This window comes from Lissotriton vulgaris, chromosome 1_2 (genome assembly GCF_964263255.1).
Source record: "Lissotriton vulgaris chromosome 1_2, aLisVul1.2, whole genome shotgun sequence".
Classification (NCBI taxonomy): domain Eukaryota; kingdom Metazoa; phylum Chordata; class Amphibia; order Caudata; family Salamandridae; genus Lissotriton; species Lissotriton vulgaris.
In genome coordinates, this window is record NC_141686.1 from 356,466,722 (window position 1) to 356,480,798 (window position 14,077).

The window sequence follows — 14,077 nt, forward strand, 5'->3', positions numbered from 1 at the left end:
CACCGGTTTCAAAGGATGAAGAGCTATCCATCCATACCCCAAGGTTTTCTACCACCACTTTATGTTCGACGGGTACATAGTATTTCTGGACATCATTGATCACTACAAAGATGGGTATGTCTGCCGAGCAGGAGTTAGGTTTTAAACAGTTGTTGTGCATCCATGCCGCCACCGCTGTTAGACAGTTTCTATATTTGATACAACCGCTGGTCAACTCTGCTGACAAGGAAATAATTAGCTGAGTGTCGTCTGCATACAACACTGGTGAGAATCCAAAGGAATTAACTACCTTTACCAGAGGTCTGACGTGAATAATAAAAAGGGTAAGACTGAGCTCCAAATCCCGAGGGATGCCAGGAGCCAGTCCTCTGTGTGATGAGACGATAGGGGGGTGGTATAACTTGAAAGGACCACTCCTTTAAAAAGGAAGTAAACCAGGCCAGACCTTTGCCCTGTACCCCCAGGTCAGTGAGGCGAGTTAACATTATTGCATGTGAGACAGTGTCGAAGGCCGCACTTCAATCTAGGAGTATCAGAGCCTGGGATTTCCCAGCATATACAGTACTGCAAAGGGATTCAGTAACTGTTAAAAGAGCAATTTCGGTGCTGTATGATCTAAATCCATTTTGGGAACAATCTAATATTTCATATTGTTCTAATATTTTGGTTAGGAGATTGTTTACATGTTTCTCTGCATCCTTGGACAGAAACGACAGAAGAGAAATGGGTCAATAGTTTTCTGGCTGAGTGGAATTTAGCGAAGACTTTTTTAGAAGAGGGATCACCTTGGTGTGTTTCCATGATATTGATACTTCTGCAGTGCTCAGCGTGAGTTTGGCTAATTCTAGAAATATGGGTGTGACGCTCTCCTGAAATTTCAAAATATAATCAGGTTTAAATGGGTCATCCGTAGATCCAGATTTCACTTGGCGCATTAAGGTGGGAATAGAATCTGCGTCAAGTAGAGCCAATTGGTCCAAGGGAGCCCATTGCGCGAGGTAGCTCCCTGTGTCAAGAGAGACAGGTCTGACTGTTTTCTCACCCCTGTTAAAGTAAAGATAAAGATCATTGACCAAGCTTGCTGCAGTGGCTGTTAGAAGCTTCCGATAATCCAGGAGTGGAGGTGGGTTTATTCAGGTGTTGACAATAGAGAAGACTTCCTCAGACGGCTTACTGCTGTTTTTGATTTGTCTGCAAATATTTCGATACAGGCTGTTTTAATCAGTTTCGTATAGCATTTAATCGCTCTCAAGTATGGCATTCATGCGGCAGCATGATAGGATTTGTGCCAAGCGCATTCTATTTCTTAGAATTGCTTCTTTTCCGAGCAATGCTTCATTGAACCAAGCAACTGGCCCTTTTTGGCAGCTATTTGTTTAAACTGCCTGTTGCACTGTTGTGTTTTTAGTTAGGGGATGGGTCTATACCTTAATAAAATGTTCTCCGTTCTTTGCCACATCACCCTATTTTAACCACCACATCTTTTTGCGTTTTTGTGTCTTCTCTATGGTCTTGTGTTTTCTAAAGTGAATGTGGGTGTGATCCAACCCATTACCATATCACAACGAGAAATTGATGGCAATCCAGATATAGGAGTTTGGTTCTTACCACATATCACTGTAGCGTTCTTCTTCCGTTTTGAGTTCCGTATCCGTTGGCTTTTTTTGTGACTTAGGTACCAACTTACCTCTGTGAAGTTGTAGATAGCCTGCCACAGTATTGGCCTTTAGAGCCCCGGCTTGTTTTGTTGTTCATAAGTTAGTAATTGGGGATGTGAACATGGGCTGGTCTTTAAAATTTCCCTTTGACCCTTCCTCTCCCGGTATTGTTGTAGCAGTAATCAAATGATCCAAGGCAGAATTGAGCCATGCTTTGGTGGAAGCCTTCGCACGTTCTATATTGGAGTCTAATAGAGGCACACTCCTTTCGATAAACCTTGAAAAGGCAGATGGGTCCAGTTTATGCCACTACCTCCCGTGGGGTTACCGGTCATGTTTTTTTCAATGCTAGTAGTATCTATCGTCATTGGCACCAAATAATGGTTTGACCAGGTCCCTGGAACAGGGGGAGCAGTTTGAAGGGTGGCTAGGTTGGAAAAAATAGGGTCCAGCAGGTGGCCGGCCTCGTAGCTGAATGTTTTACTAACTGAGCTAATTGGAAAGTGGCCATGTCATTAGTAAAGTCCTGGATTTATTTATTGTTGATTAGATCAAGATAAAGATTCAAGTCTCCAAGTATGTTAAAGTTGGATTGTTGAAGTGAGTGCAAGGTAGAAAGCTCTATTGGAGATTCCCTGGACTGTTTAGAGGGACCTGGCAGTCTATACATAAGAAAGCCTGAAAAGGTCAAAGTTTTGCTAAAAAGGCAGTTTAAATGGAATGCTTTCAAAGTCCTAAATAAGGCCAGGGAACAGAATGCACTTAATACAGGTTCTGTGAATGATTGTGATACCAACCCATCTGCCACAGGGTATATCACATCTTTGAATGAGATATCCTGGAGGGAGAGCCCAAACATGTTCTACATATGTAGATTGAGTGAGCCATGTTTCTGTGAGGAATAAGACACTGAGCTTGTGATCCAGGACGGGGATATCAGCATAGTGGCAGGTCAGTGCGCGAAAGTTAATTCTGTGCATTTTTAAAGTTAATGACATTGAGTTAGCCTTAGAGGAAGTAGTAGCAGAATTAGTGAAGTTACCCTTAATAGTTGAAGCAAAACGACAATGTCTGCAGTGCACTCCGGCCATGCCGTTTCCCCAAAGGTGAACGGATGTAGGCAAACCTTGGTGCAAAGTGGCCTGAATAACAGCGGTTAAGGGGCAGAGTGGGTAGTCCTAGGCGATGTCAAAGGAGCAGAGGTTCTGGACTCAGGCACTGACAGGCTTGCCTTAGGTGCACCTTCAGCGCATCCGAACATTGACTGCCATTTTGTAGCAGATCGGGCTCATGGAACGTTCCCCAGGTGAAGCCACTAGACTGCTAACCTCTCAGATCAGTAAATCTTTATTTCGATGATTAAAAACCATCATAAAAATACATATGTACAGTTAAAAAATTATTTAAATAGCATTTCTGAACTTTTATCTAAAAATTAAGATACATAGTTATAAAACACAGTATACATTCATTCCTTGATAAAAATCATTAGCATTACCCTCTTGTCATTCTTAAAATTGCAGCCACTTTTAAAAAGTTCATAATGGAGCATAATGTTCGCATATCGTTTGCTCTTTGCAAGAAGAGTAAAGCCGTTTTGGCATGTCGAAACTTAGCCTCTTTCAAAATAGCCACCAAGAATTTGCGTCGAGGCATCTGGTAAAAAGGACACAAAACTACAAAATGAAGGGTGTCCTGCGGGGACCTATTGTCGCATCCGCAGGCACCCTTCTGCTCAATTGTTAAAGTAAAACCAGATGGATAAGACAGTATAATTGGTAACAAATTGAGCCTAAAACGACACATTAAAAACCTGTCTTGCGAGTTATACATTAAAAATAGATAGGGTTTCATACCCTCACTATTACTCACAAGACAATGAGCCGTGACTGATCTCTTCACCAAATCAATACCAGTTCTGCAAAAAGCGAACTTTTCTAGCAGCAATTTTTTGATCAGTGGTTTACACGAGCTAGAAATTAAAGTAGGGTTGATGAAAAGGTCCTTCCGTCCTACATCTTCTAGCGTAACTTTGACATAATTAAGTTGCAAAAAGGGGGGTTCACCCAATATCGTCACTGGGACCTGCGTATGTATATTGCTGAGCGAGAGGGGTCCCATTAAACACACAGAAAATGATTTACAAACCATCAAGAAAAGTCAATTATAAAGACAAGAAGGTCAGTCTGCTAACATTGTTTTTATTTACAATGTAGCTAAGCCAATTATTAGGGCAAACATTCTAGATATAACATTTGCAATTATAGTAACGTGCCCTGGAAAAGGGGAGAGGGGAAGTGTGCAGTGAGTGTAGGAGAGGGTAAGTGACATAAAAACAAAGCCAAAAGGCTACAATCAATCGAAGACTCTTAAACTGATTCAGATTGTCAATGACCATAAGTTCAGTGATAATACTACAAAGTAACATGCTTCATGAATGTAATCAATAACGTAATTGTTGGAATGAAGCTGAAAACACAAAAAACAGTCGACGTTTCGACCCCTGTTATAAAGGCAGGCTGAAATTGATCCCTTGCAATGGGGTCTTCATCAGGACGGGAGACAGGGACACAAACCTATTTGGTACAAAAGAGGGTTTTACCATTAGGAACAGATCCACAGAATTGTAATTAAAACTAAAAAAAACTCAGCACATCCAAGTTGGAGAAAACAAGACATACCAGGGATGCTTGTTTTCAAGGGAGGAGAGGGAACTAGTACTCCCACACGGCAGGCTCGGTGGAGCCAGAGCTGGGGGGCCAACCTCTGGTATCAGACATGACTGAAGGATAAAAGAAGAAGCGTCATTCTGTGGAGGGAAGAATTCATGCAATGGGTAAGCTAGTGCCAAGCAGTTTCAATAGTAACTGGACAAAGTGGAATAAGTGAACTTACAATGAGCACCACTTATAATTCCAGACGAATTAAGATGAGTCGGGAACACCGTATGATTCATAAGGGGGGCCGCAGGATTACATCAAAATAGAGTCTCTAAGGAAGAAAAAGGGGGGTGGAAAAGACCATCACTAATAATGCCACATGCCAAAAAGGCTTTGGAGAAATTCAATCGGGCATAAAGGTACAGAGGTAAAAAGCTAGCCTACTCCACTCTGCAGATTCACGCGTACCTGGTTGATCAAACCGGCATCTGTCATTAACAGAAAACGAAAGTCTCCAGTCAAGTTGTTCGGAGAAACGGAGGCCAGTATGTAGATAAATAGCTGGGTCAACAAATGGAGGTCTCGGAGGAGGGAAGGAAGAGACCATCACTAAATGAGCCATGGGTCAGGAGGCCCTTCAGACAAAGGAGACAATTCAATCAGACATACCGGTAACGAGTTGCATGGTGAAATCTCCGAGCTTGCTGGGAGTCGCATACCTGGATATTCAAAACGGCATCTGTCGGTGACAGAAAACGGGGGTCTCTGTTAGAAATGTACGGAGATAGTGGGGTTCTTAGGTGGGTTGCAAAAAGTAAGATCAAAGATATACCTGCAGTTAAAGGACTTAATCCGAGTGTCACGGGCAGCCGCGTAGCGAAGTTCGCGTAGCGGAGTCAACCAAGGGATTACAAACTGGAGTTGCGATCACGTGGTGTGGATCGTCATAAAAATAAAAGAGGGCAAAAGTGATGGATTGGGAAGCGTCATCCAGCGGCCATCGTAGAGTGGCTAATAGTATATGAATAAAGTTTCACGGGCATAGAAATACTTTGGACATCGTATTATTAGTAACAAGGAGCATGTGAAAATCGTGGATGTATGAAAAAATAGACATATACATGATAAACCTAAAACGGGGAAGGAACTCAGAATTGGCTGGTAGCATACTCCAATTTAAACAATGGACATTTCAAGTTAGCATAAAACCTAAGGTGTAAAGTGGATTGACCATGAAAACATGTATTTGTCACAATAGTTGAACAAGGAATTAAAGATTATCTGAAATATTGTAAGGACCAGCACCAAAGTAGGGCGTACCTGTCAAATGACGGTATAGGCCAACCAGGGGTGGTAGTAGGATCTGAAAATGCACAATCATTAAACATAGAGTGATGTCATATATTTGATATAGAATCTATTAACTATTAACCAATGCAAATGTTTCAAAAAAGGGCGTACCTGTCACAAGACGGTAAAAGCCCATATAACAGTTATTGCCTTATGTTATAACATGCCAAATTATACAAAATATAGACAGATCTTATAATTAATGTCTTACGGAGTGGGAGCCAGACCTCACTATCGGAGTAACGCTAGCTGGGAAAAAGAACTGTCATATTCATTGAGTCCATTGTTGATAGAATCAAAGCAAAACATCCATTTGAGCTCCCTTACATTAAAGAATCTCTGCAATGTTACCGCCTCTGGGACCAAGTGTCACCTGTTCTAAGATGACCCACTTGAAACTTTCTGGAGAGTGAGTAGCAGATTTGAAATGTTGCACAAGAGGTGCACCCTGAACTTCACAACGAATCTTGCTCATATGTTGAAGAATACAGACCTTGGCTTTTTGTTGGGTCTGTCCGATGTATATCAGGTCACATGGACACAGAATGGCATAAATGATGTTAGTAGAATTGCAGTTGGTATGAGATCTCATAGATGTTTTAATGTGCAGATGCTCAAACTCCTTACTCTGTATGGTACTCTCACAGGCCTTGCAATGACCGCACCGATAGTGACCCACAATGGGTGGTAAATTCCACATAGATGACAGAGTAGGGCTTTCCGGACTTCGTAGGAAGGAACGAACCACAGAATCACGCACACTCTTGCCCTTTTTAAATGCATGAAGGTTTTTTTTTTTATGTATGTCATCGGCCACTAGTGCCCAGTGTTGGTTAATGGTGCGTTTTATATCATTGCTCTTTGTGGAAAAGGCGGTTGCGCATACAATGTGATCATTTAGAATGTCAGGTTTGGTCTTGGGGATAAGCAAGTCTTCCCTAGGGTTAAACCAGGCGCGTTTTCTGGCCTGGCGAACAAGTCTTTTAGGATAACCACGTTCTAGAAGACGAGTTGATAAATCTTCAGATTGGGCCATGTAGTGATCTTTGAAAGAGCAATTTCTTCGGGTCCGAAGAAACTGCCCGAAGGGTAGGTTATCCCGGAGGGCCCGGGGATGATGGCTCGTATACTGTAACAATGAGTTACGTTCGGTGGGTTTGCGATATAAAGTAAAGTAGTGGTGCTGGTCCTTACAATATTTCAGATAAAATTTAATTCCTTGTTCAACTATTGTGACAAATACATGTTTTCATGGTCAATCCACTTTACACCTTAGGTTTTATACTAACTTGAAATGTCCATTGTTTAAATTGAAGTATGCTACCAGCCAATTCTGAGTTCCTTCCCCTTCCCCGTTTTAAGTTTATCGTGTATATGTCTATTTTTTCATACATCCACGATTTTCACATGCTCCTTGTTACTAATAATACGATGTCCAAAGTATTTCTATCCCCGTGGAACTTTATTCATATACCATTAGCCACTCTACGATGGCCGCTGGATGACGCTTCCCAATCCATCACCTTTGCCCTCTTTTATTTTTATGACGATCCACACCACGTGAACGCAACTCCAGTTTGTAATCCCTTGGTTGACTCCGCTACGCGAACTTCGCTACGCGGCTGCCGGTGACACTCGGATTAACTCCCTTCACTGCAGGTATATCTTTCATGTTACTTTTTGTAACCCACCTAAGAACCCCACTATCTCCGTACATTTCTAACAGAGACCCCCATTTTCTGTCACCGACAGATGCCGTTTTGTATATCCAGGTACGCGACTCCCAGCAAGCTTGGAGATTTCACCATGCAACTCGTTACCGGTATGCCTGATTGAATTGTCTCCTTTGTCTGAAGGGCCTCCTGACCCATGGCTCATTTAGTGATGGTCTCTTCCTTCCCTCCTCCGAGACCTCCATATGTTGACCCAGCTATTTATCTACATACTGGCCTCCATTTCTCCGTACAACTTGACTGGAGACTTTCGTTTTCTGTTAATGACAGATGCCGGTTTGATCAACCAGGTACGCGTGAATCTGCAGAGTGGAGTAGGCTAGCTTTTTACCTCTGTACCTTTATGCCCGATTGAATTTCTCCAAAGCCTTTTTGGCATGTGGCATTATTAGTGATGGTCTTTTCCACCCCCCTTTTTCTTCCTTAGAGACTCTATTTTGATGTAATCCTGCGGCCCCCCTTTTGAATCATACGGTGTTCCCGACTCATCTTAATTCGTCTGGAATTATAAGTGGTGCTCATTGTAAGTTCACTCATTTCACTTTGTCCAGTGACTATTGAAACTGCTTGGCACTAGCTTACCCATTGCATGAATTCTTCCCTCCACAGAATGACGTTTCTTCATTTATCCTTCAGTCGTGTCTGACACCAGAGGTTGGCCCCCCAGCTCAGGCTCCACCGAGCCTGCCGTGTGGGAGTACTAGTTCCCTCTCCTCCCTTGAAAACAAGCATCCCTGGTATGTCTTGTTTTCTCCAACTTTGATGTGCTGAGTTTTTTTAGTTTTTTTGTTTTAATTACAATCCTGTGGATCTGTTCCTAATGGTAAAACCCTCTTTTGTACCAAATAGGTTTGTGTCTCTGTCTCCCGTCCTGATGAAGACCCCATTGCAAGGGATCAATTTCAGCCTGCCTTTATAACAGGGGTCAAAACGTCGACTGTTTTTTGTGTTTTCAGCTTCATTCCAACAATTACGTTATTGATTACATTCATGAAGCATGTTACTTTGTAGTATTATCACTGAACTTCTGGTCATTGACCCTCTGAATCAGTTTAAGAGTCTTCGATTGATTGTAGCCTTTTGGCTTTGTTTTTATGTCACTTACCCTCTCCTACACTCACTGCACACTTCCCCTCTCCCCTTTTCCAGGGCACGTTACTATAATTGCAAATGTTATATCTAGAATGTTTGCCCTAATAATTGGCTTAGCTACATTGTAAATAAAAACAATGTTATCAGACTGACCTTCTTGTCTTTATAATTGACTTTTCTTGATGGTTTGTAAATAATTTTCTGTGTGTTTACTGGGACCCCTCTCTCTCAGCAATTTGACATAATTAAGCCATGGGATTAACGGCCCCTTGTCCCTTTGTAAACAATCTGCTACAATTATTCTGCTTAGTTCTGCCTCAGGATTTTCCCATATTCTAAGCCATGCTACAATGGGGCTCAGCTTTACCCGGTCTATAATGTACGGGCTTCCCAGTTCGCTGTGTGCCATTGCTGCTGGAGTGCTCTGCGGGATCTTAAGAATCCTCCGCAAGAATTTGTCTTCCTCCACCTGCAATTGTTTTGCGTCCCCAAAGCCCTAAACCTCTGCTCCATACAGGGCTTTTGCGGTGCTTATGGAGCCATATAGATTCATCATCTGTTGTGGACACCAACGGCCCAGCCTTCGCGCAAAGTTTAATATAGCACCGTTTGAGGAGACCAATTTTGCATAGCGCTCCTCAATCAGAGTGTTTAATTTAAGTGCCCCATCAAATAAAAGACCCAGATAGGAAAAAGTCTTCACCGTCTCTATAGTGTGAGTCCCTATTTTAAAACCAGGATTCCTACAGTGCTTTTTTCCTGCCAGCATCACAAAGGACTTGCTCAAATTCACAGACAGGTCTAGGGTGTCCATGAATTTTACAAATCCATCGATCAAGCACTGTAAGCTCCGCGGAGTACGGGCAAGCAGGACCGCGTCATCCGCGTACAAAAGTACCGGAATATGTCGGGTTACGGCTTTTAGGCTATCTGTATTCAGGGCAATAAGAGCTCTATCCAGGTTATTAATATAAAGAAGCTCCGCGGAGTACGGGCAAGCAGGACCGCGTCATCCGCGTACAAAAGTACCGGAATATGGCGGGTTACGGCTTTTAGGCTATCTGTATTCAGGGCAATAAGAGCTCTATCCAGGTTATTAATATAAAGAAGCTCCGCGGAGTACGGGCAAGCAGGACCGCGTCATCCGCGTACAAAAGTACCGGAATATGGCGGGTTACGGCTTTTAGGCTATCTGTATTCAGGGCAATAAGAGCTCTATCCAGGTTATTAATATAAAGAGAGAACAAAAACGGAGCAAGGATGCAACCTTGCCTCACCCTGAGAGTGCATGGAAAAGGTTCTGTTCTCCCCCCCCTCCATACTGTAGCGGACCCTGGCGCTGGTGTTCCGGTGTAGTTGTCTAAGAATATTAATCAATCCAGGGTCAGTTCCCAAGTCGCTCATTATAGCCCATAACTTGTTCCAATTTACATTATCAAAAGCCGCGGCCAAATCCATGAAGCCCAAATAAATAGTTTCGCTACTGGCCTTTGTATATTTGGCGACCAGTAAATAAAGGTTAAGGCACTGATTGCTCGTTGATTTTCCTGCCCTAAAGCCGTACTGGGTGTCTACTATAGTGTGGTGCTCTTCTGTCCAGTGCAGAAGTCGGTCTAGTACTACCCGGCCCAGGATTTTGGCAGAGACATCGATCAACGATATTGGTCTGTAGCATTGGGGGTTATCTCTACTTCCTTTCTTGAATATGAGGACAATTGCTAACCTCTCTCACTCTGTGGCCAGAACAAAATGGCCACTGATGAGAACAGTAGCTCAACTACAGTGAAGAACGTCCAGCAAATCGCGCCCGCCACACAATCTAATTCATAGGATTCAGTAGCAGCACATAATGTTTAAGAATGTTAAAATGTAATGACACCAGTTTTTAAAAGCGCCTTGTGTCTAGCAGCAATGTCTCACCACAAAGACAGTGTCTGTGCATTGGCCGCCTTTTTATGGCCACCTTTTATGGTAGATTGGACTTTGACCTTTCCATGAGAGGAGCAGAGCCTGAAAAAGCACAACACTTAGAGGATGCCTGTCTTGAGGGGGGAGGTGAGGATCCAGATGTCAGACAATATCAGCAAGGGGCATAAAAGGATCCTAAGGAACACCCTGCTTCTCGGGCATAGCCACAACAGATCCAAGGTTCATTTGCTATCAGTCCACTCTCTCAGATTCCCTTTCCTGTGCCTCTGGGACTACAGCTGCTTCTAGGCCCCCTTCCTGTAATGCTTGTTCTCTCTGATACAACATTGATTGCAGACTTGAAGAACGATTTGGAGTTTGGCAGAGCGGTTATTGCATCACAAATGTGACAGATATCCCAGTCCATCTTACTACAATTGTCACTGGATTAAATGCACTTCTAATATGGCGGGCGGAATACACATCACCTTTGTGATGCAGTAACCTGTCCACCAAAATCTAAATGAGACCCTTGGTGTGCATCGTGTCCAGTGTCTTTTAAGTGTCACCCCAAGCAGAGACCACCATCTGCCTATGACCCACTGCACCAGTATTTCCTGCCCAATAGGGACAAGCTTCACTTTATTGCACCAGGTGTACAGTATAAAGCATGCCAAGTACCTAATGCAAATTGAATGCCAGCACGCAACTGTAAGAGATGTGGCTGCTATTCCTGGCTATTATTGTTTAATTAAACGTAATCTGTTCCTGATTGCCAAGCCTCGCTGTTCTACTTTTTAATAATCAGAACCTGCTTCAATACAGCAATGGTCACAACCTTCCACATTATCTGCAGTTAAGGAACATCTACCTCTCCTTTCTGATAACATGAAATTACAAGATTTCTTGTTGGGTCCTAGGTCACCACAATCTAACTGATTCATATACGCCACTTACAATGAACCCTGGAAGCTGCTGAACACTAAAGACACATTGACAGGATTCATTTGGAAAAGTCATTGCCTGTTGTGGACAATGGCTTGACTACATTGTCAACTCACATATATTCTTTAAATAATACTGTGTCATATGCATTCAATGTTATACTTAATGACACTTCTCTCTTACAGCATAGGCAAAGTCAACTGAGAACGATTATGTAATTGAGTGGAAATTGCATGTGTTAAAATCAAACTGTGTGCCATGGAAATATCTAAACACAGCAGAACGGTTTTTGCCTTATAATTTAACACACACACAGAGACTGATGGCAAAAAAAGATGGACGATAACCTGTTATACACAGGCTGGCTCAGTCATACATCACAGTTAGGTATGGAAGTTTAGGGTATCCCAAGGTATATGGCAAAGGGTACTCCCACTATACTCTCAATAGTATAGGTACTGTTAGGTAGGAATAGAATATTATATATTTATATAACCACACAGTAATGTTATAATGGTTGAACCTGTTCCACGGATTCCACTAGTAAAGCAGAATTGTATGTTAGGACAACAGGACGTGAGAGCGTAGGGACTGAGTCTCTCTACAAGGTACGTCAGTACCTGTTGGGCCAATCCTGCTAGCTCAGAGTGCCTCACCTGAACTCCTAGTCTTCCCAGAGTAACAAGTGATTTCAGCAAACTCTAACACGACCCTCTATCCCCAAGGGCACTGTGGAAACAGATCCTCACCTTTGTTACTCACTTAATCACTCATGCACGCCTATTGTAAACATAAGAAAGACACAAAGAAAGTTTACGATAAATTTATTGAAACTATCATTGTCTATTAGGAAGCAAATATGCTGCGATCATTAGGCAAATGCAACTAAACATATTAATTAGAATTACTACCAGACTGTATAGGACACACATCCTAACTATGTCAAATTATATATCTGTCTAGTTCTATCTTTATTTTGGGAGCACAGGGATATATTTGCGATCTGGGATTGGCCCAAGACCCCATTTCTGGTGTATGTATTTAGATGGTCTGCATCATGAGTGTAAACTTAGTTTATGCAGGGCTGCATGTCAGGCACTGCTGTTGTTCCAGATCAGTCCTCTCTGCCGGAATTCTTCTCTCTGCCCCCACGGGGACAGAACACCATTTATGTCGTTAAACAATTATGCTGGATGGGGCACTGTGAGCTAGTTAGAAGCCAGGCCAACAATTTCTGATCAAACGTGTGAACCACGTTCCCATATTTTGACATTTATGCAGTCCAGAATACACAGTCCTACTTAATTTGTAGGAACCACAGCACATTCCCACGGGTAGGACACAGGCATAAAAGAATTGGTTTTCAAGTCAGTACAAAAGGAAAAGAATATTCTTTCAAATTCAAAGAGATAACTTGCTACAGGGAATGAGGGGGCATTCAGTAAAGAACTGTCAGGTGAAAGACATGTCTCACAGCACCCATTATACTGAGTGTGTTGACTTGGGTAATGTGAACCTGTTGGACTCAATGTAGCAGCAACCACCATTTTGGAAGGGGACACAGATGTTCCTAAGTGCATAAATCCAAATATCATGGGGTCTGTGTTCTTAGCTAGCCTTGAAGGGAGGAAGGTAATTACCCTGAAGGATGCAGGTGCTTACGGGACTATTGTTGGGAGGGAGTATCTCAAGCATGAGGAGATTCTCCCTGGTGCCGGTTGGCACAGGCCGGCTATGGGGTGGGGATGACAGTGAGTGCCCGTTACCAGAGATGAGGTAGAAATGAATGGCAAGTCTACCACGGCCAATGAAGGGTTGAGCGAGAAGCAAGGCGCAATGATGTGATTGACCCTGGTTAAGTACCAGGAGCAGAAGCCTTCTCATGGATACATCTACGGTTGCTTGGACAGACAGATCAAGCTTACTGTTTTTCTAATTAGATTAGACTGAGATTGTCTTTGTGACAGAATCTCTGCAAATGTCCAAAATCTTGAAGTAGGAGACCTAAAGCCACACCTTGTTAAGTTCTTTCACAAGTGCACTGGAAAATAAACCTTCTGCCCACTAGTCTGGCTCCAAAAACGAGATCAGCAACCACAAAAGCAAAGAAACAGCTCGAGACACAAGGAGGAACAGCTGGATTACTGGTAAAGAGCACATGCAGCAACATATGGACTTGTGAGATAGACCACATCAATAGGGATCATATTCTCACAAATTGGAGCTCTCTTAAGAAGATCAACCTTGCTTAAGACTTTGTGGTACCCATTTCACAGCAATAGTTATAAACGTCAAGTGTGTACGCTTAGATATGACTTTATAATATGGAGTTTGGAAGATTTCAGTTGTAGTAGTAAGTCCTGCTGCCATTGTATCATTTTCTAGAGTTGGAATAATGTCCCTGCGGTGACTTTGGATCAAGAACTGTTGTAAATAATGGTCAGCTATGAAATGCTTCCAATATTGTGTCAGTTGAGGTGTTGAGACATGTGATCAAGAAACCTGTGTGTGCGTAGAACAGTTGAACTCTGGGCACCAATGGCCACATGAAATGTATAACTGAAGCCTGGAGGCTTGAAAAGTTAGAAACTACAAAAAAGCTCTGGTAAGGAGAGCAGAAAAAGTCCAAAGAGACAAGAGGTTACAGCATGGTAAAAAGGTTGGTCCTGTGACCTGCTGGAATCAGAGAGGTCATCTTTGTGAAAATAAACTTGCAAAGGAACCAAGTGCA